Here is a 12,801-nt window from a genome sequence, read left to right on the forward strand (position 1 = left end):
ATATAAAGCTTTGTTCGAGAGAAACACATTAATGGGAAAATAAAGTAGCTGTATGCTTTAACTAGATTAAAGATAATGACTGGGTTACTTAGGACTTCTTAAAAGTATGGTATGTTGACCTCACAGATGCTAAATACACAGTTCATGTCTTAATTAAAAACCTAGTAGTAAAAATACTATAGTAGCTTCTACATTTCCTCATAAACAGTTTAAATTGAGTGATAGGTTACTGAAAGCCATTTACTCTCCTTCCCTTCGGTGGGTGGAGAGAAGCCAAGTGGGAGCAGGAATTGTGTAGCGTAGCTGAAGCAAGTGACCTATTCCCAACCACCTCAGGTGCTTGTGGAAGCCCCTCCATGGCTGTGAGATCAGGAGCATGTAAGTGGAGCAGCTTTTCCGTATGGTCTATTCTCTTGGGACCAAGAGATTTCCATGGGGAAATAGATCTCTAGACACATCCATGAATCCCCACTTCATATTGTCCCCATTCCTGAAGAAGGGGATTACAAGAATATGTGCGTGGGGAGGAAGGAGTACAATGCATCTATAGCAGGGATGGGCAAACTACAGCCCTCAGGCTGGATCTGGCCTGTCAGGGCGTTGGATCTGGCCCACAGGATTACCACCACCATGGTGCTGTGGGGCTAAGGCAGGCTCCCTGCCTACCCTGGCCCCGTGCCACTCCCGGAAGTGTCCGGCACCACGTCCCAGTAGCCTCTAGAGGAGCGGTGGGCAGAGGGCTCTGTGCACTGTCCTCGCCTACAGGGCAACTGCGGCCAATCGGAGCTACGGGGAAGTTACCCACAGATGAGGGCAGTGCACGGAGCCCTCTGCCCCTCCCTCCCCCAGGGGCCACAGGCACATGGTGCCGGACGCTTCCAGGAGTGGCGCGAGGCCAGGGCAGGCAGGGAGTCTGCCTTAGCCCTGCTGTGCACCACTGCCAGCCCGGAGCCACTCAAGGTAAGTGGCGCCGGGCCAAAGCCCACACCCCACCCCCTGCCTTGAGCACCGTGCTGCATCCCTGTTCCCAACCCCCTGCCGTACCCTCCACCCCCTGCCTTGAGCCCTCTCAGACAGCCCACACCCCTCCTGCGCCCCAATCCCTTGCCCTGAGCCCCTTTCTGCACACCGCACTCCCCCAACCCCCTGCCCCAGCCCTACATTCATGGCCTTGCATGCAATTTCCCCACCCAGGTGTTGCCCTTGGGCCAAAAAGTTTGCCCACCCCTGATCTATAGCATGATTGGCCATTAGCAACACAGTTTTTCAGGGATTTACCACAGATAGGGACAGTTTGGGCCAACATTTTAAAAAATGTATTCTCGTGTCCAATTTATTTCATTCTTGACTCATTTTCTAGCTTTCAATCCATAACAACCTGTGCTCATATAGGCTGCTAAACTGCTTAAGAGTGCAATTTTGTATTCCTGCTAGAAACATGTTACCTTCTGCTATTATCCTGATCAGTAGCTTAAGTAATTAAAATTCCCAGTAATCAACAGCCTAGTCTTTTTCAAGTTCTCCCTTTATATAATAGAACCTTAGAGTTATGAATACTTCAGGAATGGAGGTTGTTCGTAACTCTGAACAAAACGTTATGGTTGTTCATTAAAAAGTTTGCACCCGAATGTTGACTTAATAAAGTTTCAAAGCTGTATTATGCAGAAGAAAAATGGTGCTTTTAACCATCTTAATTTAAATGAAATAAGCACAGTTTCCTTACCTTGTCAAATCTTTTTTTAAACTTTCCCCTTTTTTTAGTGGTTTATATTTTAACACAGTACTGTACTGTATTTGCTTTTTCTCCCTCTCTTCTGCTGCCTGATTATGAGCTTCCGGTTCCAAATGAGGTGTGTGGTTGACTAGTCAGTTCATAACTCTGAGATTCTACTGTAGTTATTTTCCCGATCTACTTTCTTCAGTTGTCCTGGTGTTCTATGAGATGGCTGATTAAGTCTTTGGGCCAAATTCTCCTTTCAAATAGTCACATGAAAATTTATGATCAGGAGATCTGAGCACTTGTACAGTATCTGCAAGGAGAACTTTGGCCCTCGATTGAGTAATCTTCTCCCCTCAATCATTTAAAAAATAAAGATGAATAGATATTTTCTGCTTGCGTCTTATCATAGGTGCTGACTTTTGTTTTTGCCGGTCAGTGCTTTTGAAGAGGTGTGTATTTTGGGGGTGGGGGGTTATTTTGTACGCTTCTTCTTTCCTATTCTAGTTATTGAATGTGTCTGTCATTGGTATCTTTACTATATTTAGTAATTAAATTGTTATGAACTAAATAATTACATTATCATGAATTACAGTATATTACAATCATTGTAATTCATGATGCAAGCTGTCTTCACTAATGTCCCAGTTTAAAGACATAATGTCTCACTGTAGCTTTCTGAATAACTGTCAGAAATCTTATTTACATCTAGTTCCCTGATATGGTCTTGATGCATGTTAAGGACAGTTACATTATTCAGTTGAGTCTATCCCATTGATAGGAGATAACTTCTAAGTCTTCTCAATGGGGGTGGGGGGGAACAATAACAGAAAATGAAGAAATGACAGAGGTGCTTAATGACTTCTTTGTTTCAGTTTTCACCAAAAAGGTTAGTAGTGACTAGACATATAACATAGTGAATGTCAGTGAAAAATGATGTCGGATCAGAGGCTAAGATAGGGAAAGAACAAGTTAAAAATTACTTAGACGAGTTGGATGTCTTCAAGTCACCAGAGCCTGATGAAACACATCCTAGAATACTCAAGGAGCTGACTGAGGAGATATCTGAGCTATTAGCGATTTATCTTTTGAAAAGTCAGAGGATAGGAGAGGTTCCAGAAGACTGGAAAAGGGCAAATATAGTGCCCATCTATAAAAAGGGAAATAAGGATAATTTGGGGGATTACAGACCTGTCAGCTTAACTTCTGTACACGGAAAGATAATGGAGCAAATAATTAAGCAATCAATTTGCAAACATCTAGAAGGTGATAAGTAACAGTCAACAAGGATTTGTCAAGAACAAATCTTGTCAAATTAACCTGACAGCTTTCTTTGACAGGGTAACAACCCTTGTGGATAAGGGGGGAAGTGGTAGATGTGGTATATCTCGATTTTTATCAAAAGCTTTACTACTGTCTCACATGACCTACTCATAAACAAACTAGAGAAATGCAATATTCAATATTTTCATCAATTATTTAGATAATGGCATAGGGATCTGGGGCAAAAATCTGTCTGGGGATTGGTCCCGCTTTGAGCAGGCGGTTGGACTAGATGACCTCCTGAGGTCCCTTCCAACCATGATATTCTATGATATTCTAGAGTACACTTATAAAGTTTGCGGACAATACCAAGCTGGGAGGCATTGCAAGTGCTTTAATGACAAGCCTTTTGTTATCTTAATCATCCTGCCTCTGTTTATAAACAAACTCCCTGCCCCATGGGCAGAAGCTGTTAGCAGCACAGAACTTATCAAGCTTTGTCTGGGGCTAGGGAGTGCCCTGGGAGCAGACCTCAGGTACCAAACTATGGCTTGTGGGTGCCGAACACTCCCTGTTTTTTGTTGTTGTTTTGTTTTGTTTTTTTTTCCCTGTGGGTGCTTGAGCCTATGAGCACCCCCGAGACCACGCCTATGCTTCTTATACAAAAGAACATGATGGATCCTCCAAGGAAAATAACAGAATTTGGTTTGTACCAACTATTCATCTAAGGTACTCCCGATAAAGTAAGAATGGGGGCATATAATCTCTACCATGCCTTCAGTTTCAAGACCAGGAGAAATCATTAGATGTGCTTTCATTCATGAGATTTTTACGTATTTTGGTTATGAAAATGTCTCAGAAAACAGTGATCAATGCTGCATACAATAGAAAAAATACTGACTCCACTTTATACAACCAGGACCGCCCGGCGTGGGGGGGGGGGCAAGTGGGGCAATTTGGCCCAGGGTCCCCCACAAGAGTTTTTCGGGGCCCTTGGAGCGGGGTCCTTCACTTGCTCCGGGGGCCCTGGAAAACTCTTGTGGGGCCAGGCCCTCGGAGCTTCTTCCGCTCCGGGTCTTCAGCGGCAATTCGGCGGTGGGGGAAGATCCCAGGCTCCCTGAATCCTCTAGGCGGCCCTGTATACAACCTTGGTCAAACTATATACAAAGTGTAAGTTTCTAAATATAAGAGACATCTTCATGTTAATGCACCTGAAATTAGTAGAGCACAGGTATATGGTTGGGGCAAGTAAGAATGGAAGAACTCATTCTGCATAATTTTAAACGTACTTTATCATTGTGGGTGTAAATGTTCTAAATGTTTAATGTTACTGGATGAGATGTTATATGTGGGGAAATTCTAATTCGGAATAAAACAGTGGTCCAGGATCTTTAGCTGTGACTGAGAATCACTTTTAAAAGTTTCTCTCCACCAGGGGCAGCTCTAGATATTTCGCCGCCCCAAGCACGGCGGCATGCCGCAGGGGGCGCTCTGCCGGTCGCCGGTCCCGCGGCTCCAGTGGACCTCCCGCAGGTGTGCCTCCGGAGGGTCTGCTGCTCCCACGGCTCCACCGGAGCTGCGGGACCAGCAGACCCCCCGCAGGCATGCCGCCGAAGGCAGCCTGCCTGCCACCCTCCCGGCAACCGGCAGAGCGCCCCCTGCGGCATGCCACCCCAAGCGCGTGCTTGGCGTGCTGGGGCCTGGAGCCACCCCTGCAAGCTATAAACAGCATACACTGTCCAATGTGCTAGCACAGCTATGCCATGGGTTGGACTGGGTGGCAGAGCCAAGGTGATATATACATCCCCTCCCGGGCCCCTTATCTGTGTGTGTGTTGGGAGTGGGCTCTGTGGAGTCTGCTTCCCTTCTCACACTGCTTGCCATGATGTGGGCAGATGGCACAAACCAGACAACAATTTGTTCCTTCGTTTTATACGAATTGCATCCAAAGTGAGGAGCACACTGTGATATTTAGGTCTGCTGATATGACAGGTTTTAAAGACATGGATTTTAAGGCCTGATCCTGCAAAGAGCACATCTTCAAATGCAGGCTGCTCTTTCTTCTCAGCCATCAGGATAACTAGAAATCCCTCTCATCTATTACGAAACTCAACCTTTAATGAGAGGAAGTGACAAGAAAATGCCTGAGCCTCTGAGGAAACCACCTCAGCTTTCCTGTATTTATTTTATTATAAAATGCATTGTTATTCCTGAAAGATGCTATCTGGCCATATTCATGAAACACTTCAAGTGTGAGAGGGTGCATGGTCTAGTGATTAAAGCAGGGGAATGGTAGGCATGACTCCGGAGGGCTGCTGCTGACTAATGCAAACTTGAGAAAAATCACATAGGTCCACAATTTTCAGGCTTGGGTGCCCATAGGTACTAGTGAGGCAGGCTAGTGGAATAGGCTGTTAGTAATTAATAATACTTTACGCTTAAGGCTAAATGTTTAAAGATGCCTAAAAAGTAGCTGCAGGTGCATCTAGTGAAATTTTCAAAAGCACCCAGGTGCCTAACTCTCATTGATTTTAATGGGAGTAATATGCCAATGTACTTCTGAAAATCCCATTTTGTACCTTGCTTCATCTTTAGGTGCCTAAATACCTTTAAAAATCTGGCCCTTAGGTCTTTCATTTATGGATCTCGCAGAACTTTGCATACACTAATTATGACTCTCAGAATGTATTCTCCCTCCACCCTTTTTTTTTACTGGTGGGTTAATTAAAACAGACATCCAGATTTTCAACTCGGGTGCCTAAAATTAGTTAGAGTTTCGGCACATATGTTATCATTCAATATGCTAAGTTAAACTAAACATGGAAGTCATTGCAGTTACATCAGTGCTGCCTATGGCCCTGCACACTTAAAAGCATTAACATTAATCCAAACTCTGTGCTCTAAAAAATCTATAGGAGTTTAATGGTTATTCTGAAGTCTGTGTGATACAATCTTTACAAGCACTGTAAAGTGCTATATCTCCTAATGCATTACAAAATTATTTTTTTTAAATCAATGAAATGCTACATTATGGTCAACTTACTATTTTAAGTAATACAGGACATCTGGCAATCAGGGGCGGCTCTAGACATTTTGCCGCCCCAAGCACGGCGGCATGCCGCGGGGGGCGCTCTGCCAGTCGCCGGTCCCGCGGCTCCGGTGGACCTCCCGCAGGCAGACCAGCAGACCCTCCACAGGCATGCCACCGAAGGGAGCCTGCCTGCCACCCTCCCGGCGACTGGCAGAGCACCCCCTGCGGCATACTGCCCCAAGCATGCGCTTGGCATGCTGGGGCCTGGAGCCGCCCCTGCTCTCCACGCTCACAAGAGGCTGGGGCTGCTCTGCACTGGTATGATCTCTAGGGGAGTGCAGTAACCTGTCATAGGTTGCAAGAGCCCCAAGGAGTCATTAAGGCTACCAGAGACTTAGGGCACGGGGGAGCCCTGGCCCCTTGTCTTTGCCACCTAAGCTGACAGCTGTGAAGAGAGTGGAAAAAGGGAGCCCCTGTTGTGGCACTACACCACCTAAGGATTTTCTTGTTCAAGGGAGATTTTTCCAGAGATTCCATCTGTCAGGTTTAGGACTAACTGAAGTGTTGTGAAGAATCTAGCTCAGAATCAAGATCTTTATATATATAAAACACTCATTTGCCAATTGACTTTAGGAGAATCCTCCTTTTAAAAGGTGTTAACTTCTGAAATTCATTCAACTTTGAGGGAAAAGTAGGCTTTTAAAATAAAGGATAAAACTTTCTAGCTTTCACAGTGGCACTATTCATTTTGAAATTTTTAACTCAACAGGTTTTGTCCATTCAAATTACCACAATCGCTTCTTTTTTTTTTTCCCCCTACAGACTAGTTGAACTCCCTTTGTATTTACTATTGTCTGCTGTGTGGCCTTAGGCATAATGCTTTTGGCATTAAAAAAAATGCCAAAAGTGATATTAGCATTGTTCTTATTACTGTATTTGTAATGGGAAATGTACAGTTTTTACCTGACTGCTGTATTGAATTTAAGTGGTTTTAAAATGAAACCTTTTCTGTTTTGCTATGTTTATTCAGTAGAAGACAGGATTAACATTTTTATCCTAACAGCTTAAGTGTCCTAAACAGTATCAATGTCACTTACAGCTTTGTTCCTATGGAGACTTGTCACTGAAGACTCTGCTTCAGACATTTCACATGAATGATAATTTTATGACATATTATGCTTGCACAGTACTTTAGCATCAAGGGAACAGCTAGATTAGAAACACTTTTTTTCTTCACAAGAACAAAATCTAGAATTTCAATTGTATCTATTAATAAGCAACAATAATATTATTACAGTATCTGTCTTGGGTTGCCAGTCAGACTGAGTCACCCATTGGGCTGAGTGCTGTTCACACACGGGCCCTAGTCCCGCAAGCTGATCCACGCTGATAGGTAGAACGTTAATGCCTGTGTAGTATCCTAATAAAGTCAATGGGATTCTGCATCACCCAAGGGCCCACATGCATCTGATTCATGTGTGGGGCCCTGATCCCATGCAGAGTCCCGTTGACTTTATTGAGATATTGCACTGGCATTTAGGTCTACCAGCATGGATCAGACTCCAGGATCGTGGGGGCAGTAAGAGTCAGTCCCTGCCTCAATGATCTTATAATCTGAATTAAGAAAAGATGCAAACAAAGGAGGTGTAAAAAATAAACACACACCCTGAGGCAGAGGAGAGGATGTAGGTAACACTGTTTGCTATATATATATATATATATATATATATAGCAAATTTTATTCCTATAAGCAATTTTTAATATTTACAATATAAACAAAACTAGCATGTTATGCCTAGCTAGCTGGTTGGTTGCTTGCCTAGCCATGGCAGCACCTAAGTAATCAGACATTCATGAAATAGAATTTGTACATTATACATTTTTACTTATCAGGAGTGGCCATGTTGCAGTCCTCTGCACCTGTATGGAGACATCTCCTTAGTATGAATGCAGACATTGCCATTCTGATTATTTTCCTCAGTCATCCGTGTTCCCTGAAAACTGATATTAAATACAAAAAATGAATGGCTTAAGTTTGCACCATCTTTCAAGAGATTGGACATGGTATCTGTAAAGATACCTTATTCTATTTTGCAGTCTGGACAGCATAATGATGCATATAGTAATTAATGGCATTTCATAGTTTATTGATATAATATAAATGCTAGTTTGCTTTCTTTATTTCTTCCAACTTCTGGGTGTCAGCAATGACCAAAGTAATGATAGCCTTGCAGAAAATCTTTAGTGTAGTAGCTGCTCTTTTTCACTTCCACAAGCACCTAGCCTCTTTGAATGAGGAGAGAGATTACCTGCAATTTTAGTGGTAATGTAAATGCATTGTGTTCTCATACTGTAGAATTTTCCATGTAGAATTTTGACATGGAGGTGGAAGAAGGCTTTGTTAACCTCTGTTCCTCTCCAAACCAGACATGGTAACACACACTTCCACAAAGCAAGCGAGTACAGAAATTCGATAATTTTCTGTTTTAGAATTTCCTTTGATTGCAGTAATAGTGGATGGGTCAAACTTCTTGAGGTACTCCTATAAGCAGAATTGGGGGAGAAAGATGGCTGTCTTCATGAATCACTTGAAAGTATCCAGACATTCCTGATATCCAAAGCAAGCACAAATTTAAAAATGGACTTTATTTATTTATAAAATCTCCAAGAAGGGTGGTGGTTTTTCTTTTTCTTCTTTTCAGTAATTTGTACTTTCCACTAAGCTGAAGAGCCCTTTTTTCTCCTCCCACTAATTTAACTCCTCTGCCTTTCTGGGTAGGGAAGTCCACTTCATGAGCTCTCTAATTATGCATTCATGAAACTGCTAGTTTCTTTTTTGGCTAAGGAATACTCATTATAGCTTTGCTTTCTCAGAGCAAACTGTGTGGCTTTTTCTCTCTCCTACAGAATAAAGCAGATGTCTTTTGAAATTACAAAATAAGTTACAGATGTATGATTTCATTGAATGCTAAGCTAACACTAGTGACATGAAAAGGAAATGGTAATAAAGCAATTACCTTAATACTGACTTAACCACAAAACTGGGTGTGGGCAGGAGAGTGAGGGGAGGAAGGATAAACATTAAAGCCATTACAGAATTGGAGTTTTCCTGATTTTTATGTAAAATCTTATGTGACCTTGTAGGGAGGAAAACATTAATGCTTCTTTAGAGTGTGTTAAGCAATATTTTAAGCTATGGAGGCTTTTCGAGTTTAAATCTTTTCTACTTGCCTCCCTTTCTTTTGTCCCTTTAACTTGTCTTCCTCTATGCTGTCAAACTTTGTTTTTGCTTTTCCCTTCCTTTTCTCCTCTTAACATTTTAATCTCTCTCCTCTTACAATATGTTTGCAGTGTTATGTTTGATAGCATTACATTGACTAGTGTGTTTGACAGATAAAATGGCATTTTAAAAGAATTAAGTGTTTTTAATTTTTTTTCTTTTTGAAGAGCTCAGTCCTTACATTTTTCTTGGTTTCTCTTGTGTTCACATATGCCTTATACTCATTCATCATTCTCTGCATTAGCATTTTTGTCTTCTATTGTTTTGTCTTAATAGCTCTATCCACAAGATTAGTCTTCAAATCACATTATAATAAATGGCATCTCCCCTTAATCACTCATTATTCTCATAAGCTTTTGTCACTCCTTTCCTTAATGAGTGAAAGGATTCAAAGGAAAATTGTATATCTTCAGTTGGTGGCTACCCAAAATGGCAACATGGAATTCCCCTTCTATTTCTGCCCACAAAAACCCCCAACAAAAAACAACCTTCATCATTATGATGAACTAGAAGTGCGCTGTGTGACTTATGCAAAGCTGCTCTCTGCAACTAGCTGGAAAAAGCAGCTTTAGTAACTAGGCAAGTACTTACTGAGCCAAGAGTCTGAGGATAAAATAGACTTTAATGAAAGGTGCTTGTAAGTAATCGATTGCTTGCTGGTTAACAAGGATTAATGCTTCAGTTCTCATTGCAAGAATCTTCTCATTGCCAGTCTTGGTTCAATTACTAGATATTTGTTTCAAATTTATCAGGCAGTGTAAATAATAGTAAAGTAAATTATTTTTCATTGCTCATTACATACATTTTTCTAAACCAGGATGAGGTTAAATACAGATCTGCCATAAGCTATTAGATTGAAATTTGATGTTTCTCATCTTACCCATTTGATTTGCCTGTCTACCACTGATGTTTCAGCTGCAACTCTTGAAACTTCAGATCCATAAATCCACAAGCTTCCAGTTTATGACCATCTCCAGTATTCTCATCATTGTCTTCTAAATATTCTCTTTGCTATACTTAAGGACAATAGAAGAACTTAGTTCTGGTTCTATATTTGCCCTGCTACTGCCACCCCCTCCGCTTAGTTTTAGGCAATTGGGTTGAGAAGATGTCAGAAATTCTCATAGTACAGATTATGTAAATTTGTTACTGATGGACTCCTTTTTAATCAGCATTTTCAAGATGCCAGCCAGCAACAAAGATGCGGACTTGGCATCTCACTCCCTTCAGTTGAAGCACGTAGACTCCCCCAATCCACTTTAAAAGGGATAGCAAAACAAAATTAGGGAAAACAAAGCAGTTTACATACTGTGTGCACGTCTTCTGAAACCCTTACAATATATGCTAATTCATGTTGCTGAATAGCTGTTTCTCTAATCGGTAAATTTGCTTTCTCCATGGAGTTCTGAACTACCTCCATTTCTTTCTTATCCTAGCAAAATACAGACTGCCCTTTCTTTTGGATTTGTCAGGTGCTCTGAGTCCAAAAGGGTTTTTATGGCTAATCAGAGTCATGGACTGCACAAAATGCAATGTGTGCTCCTGTGTCTTGATCCTCTATTTAGGGAGGAACTGACTAAGGATAATAAGGAACCTTAGAACCAGTGAACATGAATTGACTAAATTCAGTGCACAGTAACAAGGAATGAGTTTGTGGAATGTAGCAGTATTAAGGATATTGGATTTCAGGAAAGCACACTTTGAAATACTAAAATCTACTACAATAAACTGGGAAATCCTAAAATGCTAATTAAACAACATAAGATAGTATAGTAAGAAAAGAATGAAAGAAATAAGAATCCTGTTTAATGTGATTTTTTTGAGGGATAATGTCGTTGATACACTTTCTGCATATTGCAGCTACAGAGGGACTGAACGTTTCTCATACTTTTTGTTTACACTGGACCTTGGCCATAAGAACGGCGGTACTGGGTTAGACCAAAGGTCCATCTAGCCCAGTATCCTGTTGGCCAACAGTGGCCAATACCAGGTGTCCCAGAAGGAGTGAACCTAACAGGTAATGATCAAGTGATCTTTCTCCTGCCATCCATCTCCACCCTCTGACAAACAGAGTCAAGGGACACCATTACTTACCCATCATGGCTAATAGCCATTAATGGACTTAACCTCCATGAATTTATCTAGTTCTCTTTTAAACCCTGTTATAGTCCTAGCCTTCACAACCTCCTCAGGCAAGGAGTTCCACAAGTTGACTGTGCGCTGTGTGAAGAAGAACTTCCTTTTATTTGTTTTAAACCTGCTGCCCATTAATTTCATTTTGTGACCCCTAGTTCTTGTATTATGGGAATAAATAAATAAGGAAAAGTTATCTACTTTCTCCACATCACTCATAATTTTATATACCTCTATCATATCCCCCTTTAGTCTCCTCTTTTCCAAGCTGAAAAGTCCTAGCCTCTTTAATCTCTCCTCATATGGGACCCTCTCCAAACCCCTAATCATTTTAGTTGCCCTTCTCTGAACCTTTTCTAATGCCAGTATATCTTTTTTGAGATGAGGCGACCACATCTGTATGCAGTATTCAAGATGTGGGCATACCATCGATTTATATAAGGGCAATAATATATTCGCTGTCTTATTCTCTATCCCCTTTTTAATGATTCCTAACATCCTGTTTGCTTTTTTGACCTCCTCTGCACACTGCGTGGACATCGTCAGAGAACTATCCACGATGACTCCAAGATCTTTTTCCTGATTTGTTGTAGCTAAATTAGCCCCCATCATATTGTATGTCTAGTTGGGGTTATTTTTTCCAATGTGCATTACTTTACATTTATCCACATTAAATTTCATTTGCCATTTTGTTGCCCAATCACTTAGTTTTGTGAGATCTTTTTTTGAAGTTCTTCACAATCTGCTTTGGTCTTAACTATCTTGAGAAGTTTAGTATCATCTGCAAACTTTGCCACCTCACTGTTTACCCCTTTCTCCAGATCATTTATGAATAAGTTGAATAGGATTGGTCCTAGGACTGACCCTTGGGGACCACCACTAGTTACCCCTCTCCATTCTGAAAATTTACCATTAATTCCTACCCTTTGTTCCCTGTCTTTTAACCAGTTCTCAATCCATGAAAGGACCTTCCCTTTAATCCCATGACAACTTAATTTACATAAGAGCCTTTGGTGAGGGACCTTGTCAAAGGCTTTCTGGAAATCTAAGTACACTATGTCCACTGGATCCCCGTTGTCCACATATTTGTTGACCCCTTCAAAGAACTCTAATAGATTAGTAAGACACGATTTCCCTTTACAGAAACCATGTTGACTATTGCTCAAGAGTTTATGTTCTTCTATGTGTCTGACAATTTTATTCTTTACTATTGTTTTGACTAATTTGCCCAGTACCAATGTTAGACTTACCAGTCTGTAATTGCCAGGATCACTTCTAGAGCCCTTTTTAAATATTGGTGTTACATTAGCTGTCTTCCAGTCATTGGGTACAGAAGCCGATGTAAAGGACAGGTTACAAACCCTAGTTAATAGTTCT

General features: G+C 41.4%; 1 protein-coding gene across 1 annotated transcript in view; it reads left to right on the forward strand.

Moving 5' to 3' along the window:
- The window catches only part of SHANK2 (SH3 and multiple ankyrin repeat domains 2), a 700,055-nt gene that overhangs the window by 408,907 nt on the left and 278,347 nt on the right, over positions 1-12,801 (forward strand). The gene's annotated exons all lie outside the window — the stretch shown is intronic.

This window comes from Mauremys mutica, chromosome 4 (genome assembly GCF_020497125.1).
Source record: "Mauremys mutica isolate MM-2020 ecotype Southern chromosome 4, ASM2049712v1, whole genome shotgun sequence".
In the NCBI taxonomy this organism is placed as follows: Eukaryota; Metazoa; Chordata; order Testudines; family Geoemydidae; genus Mauremys; species Mauremys mutica.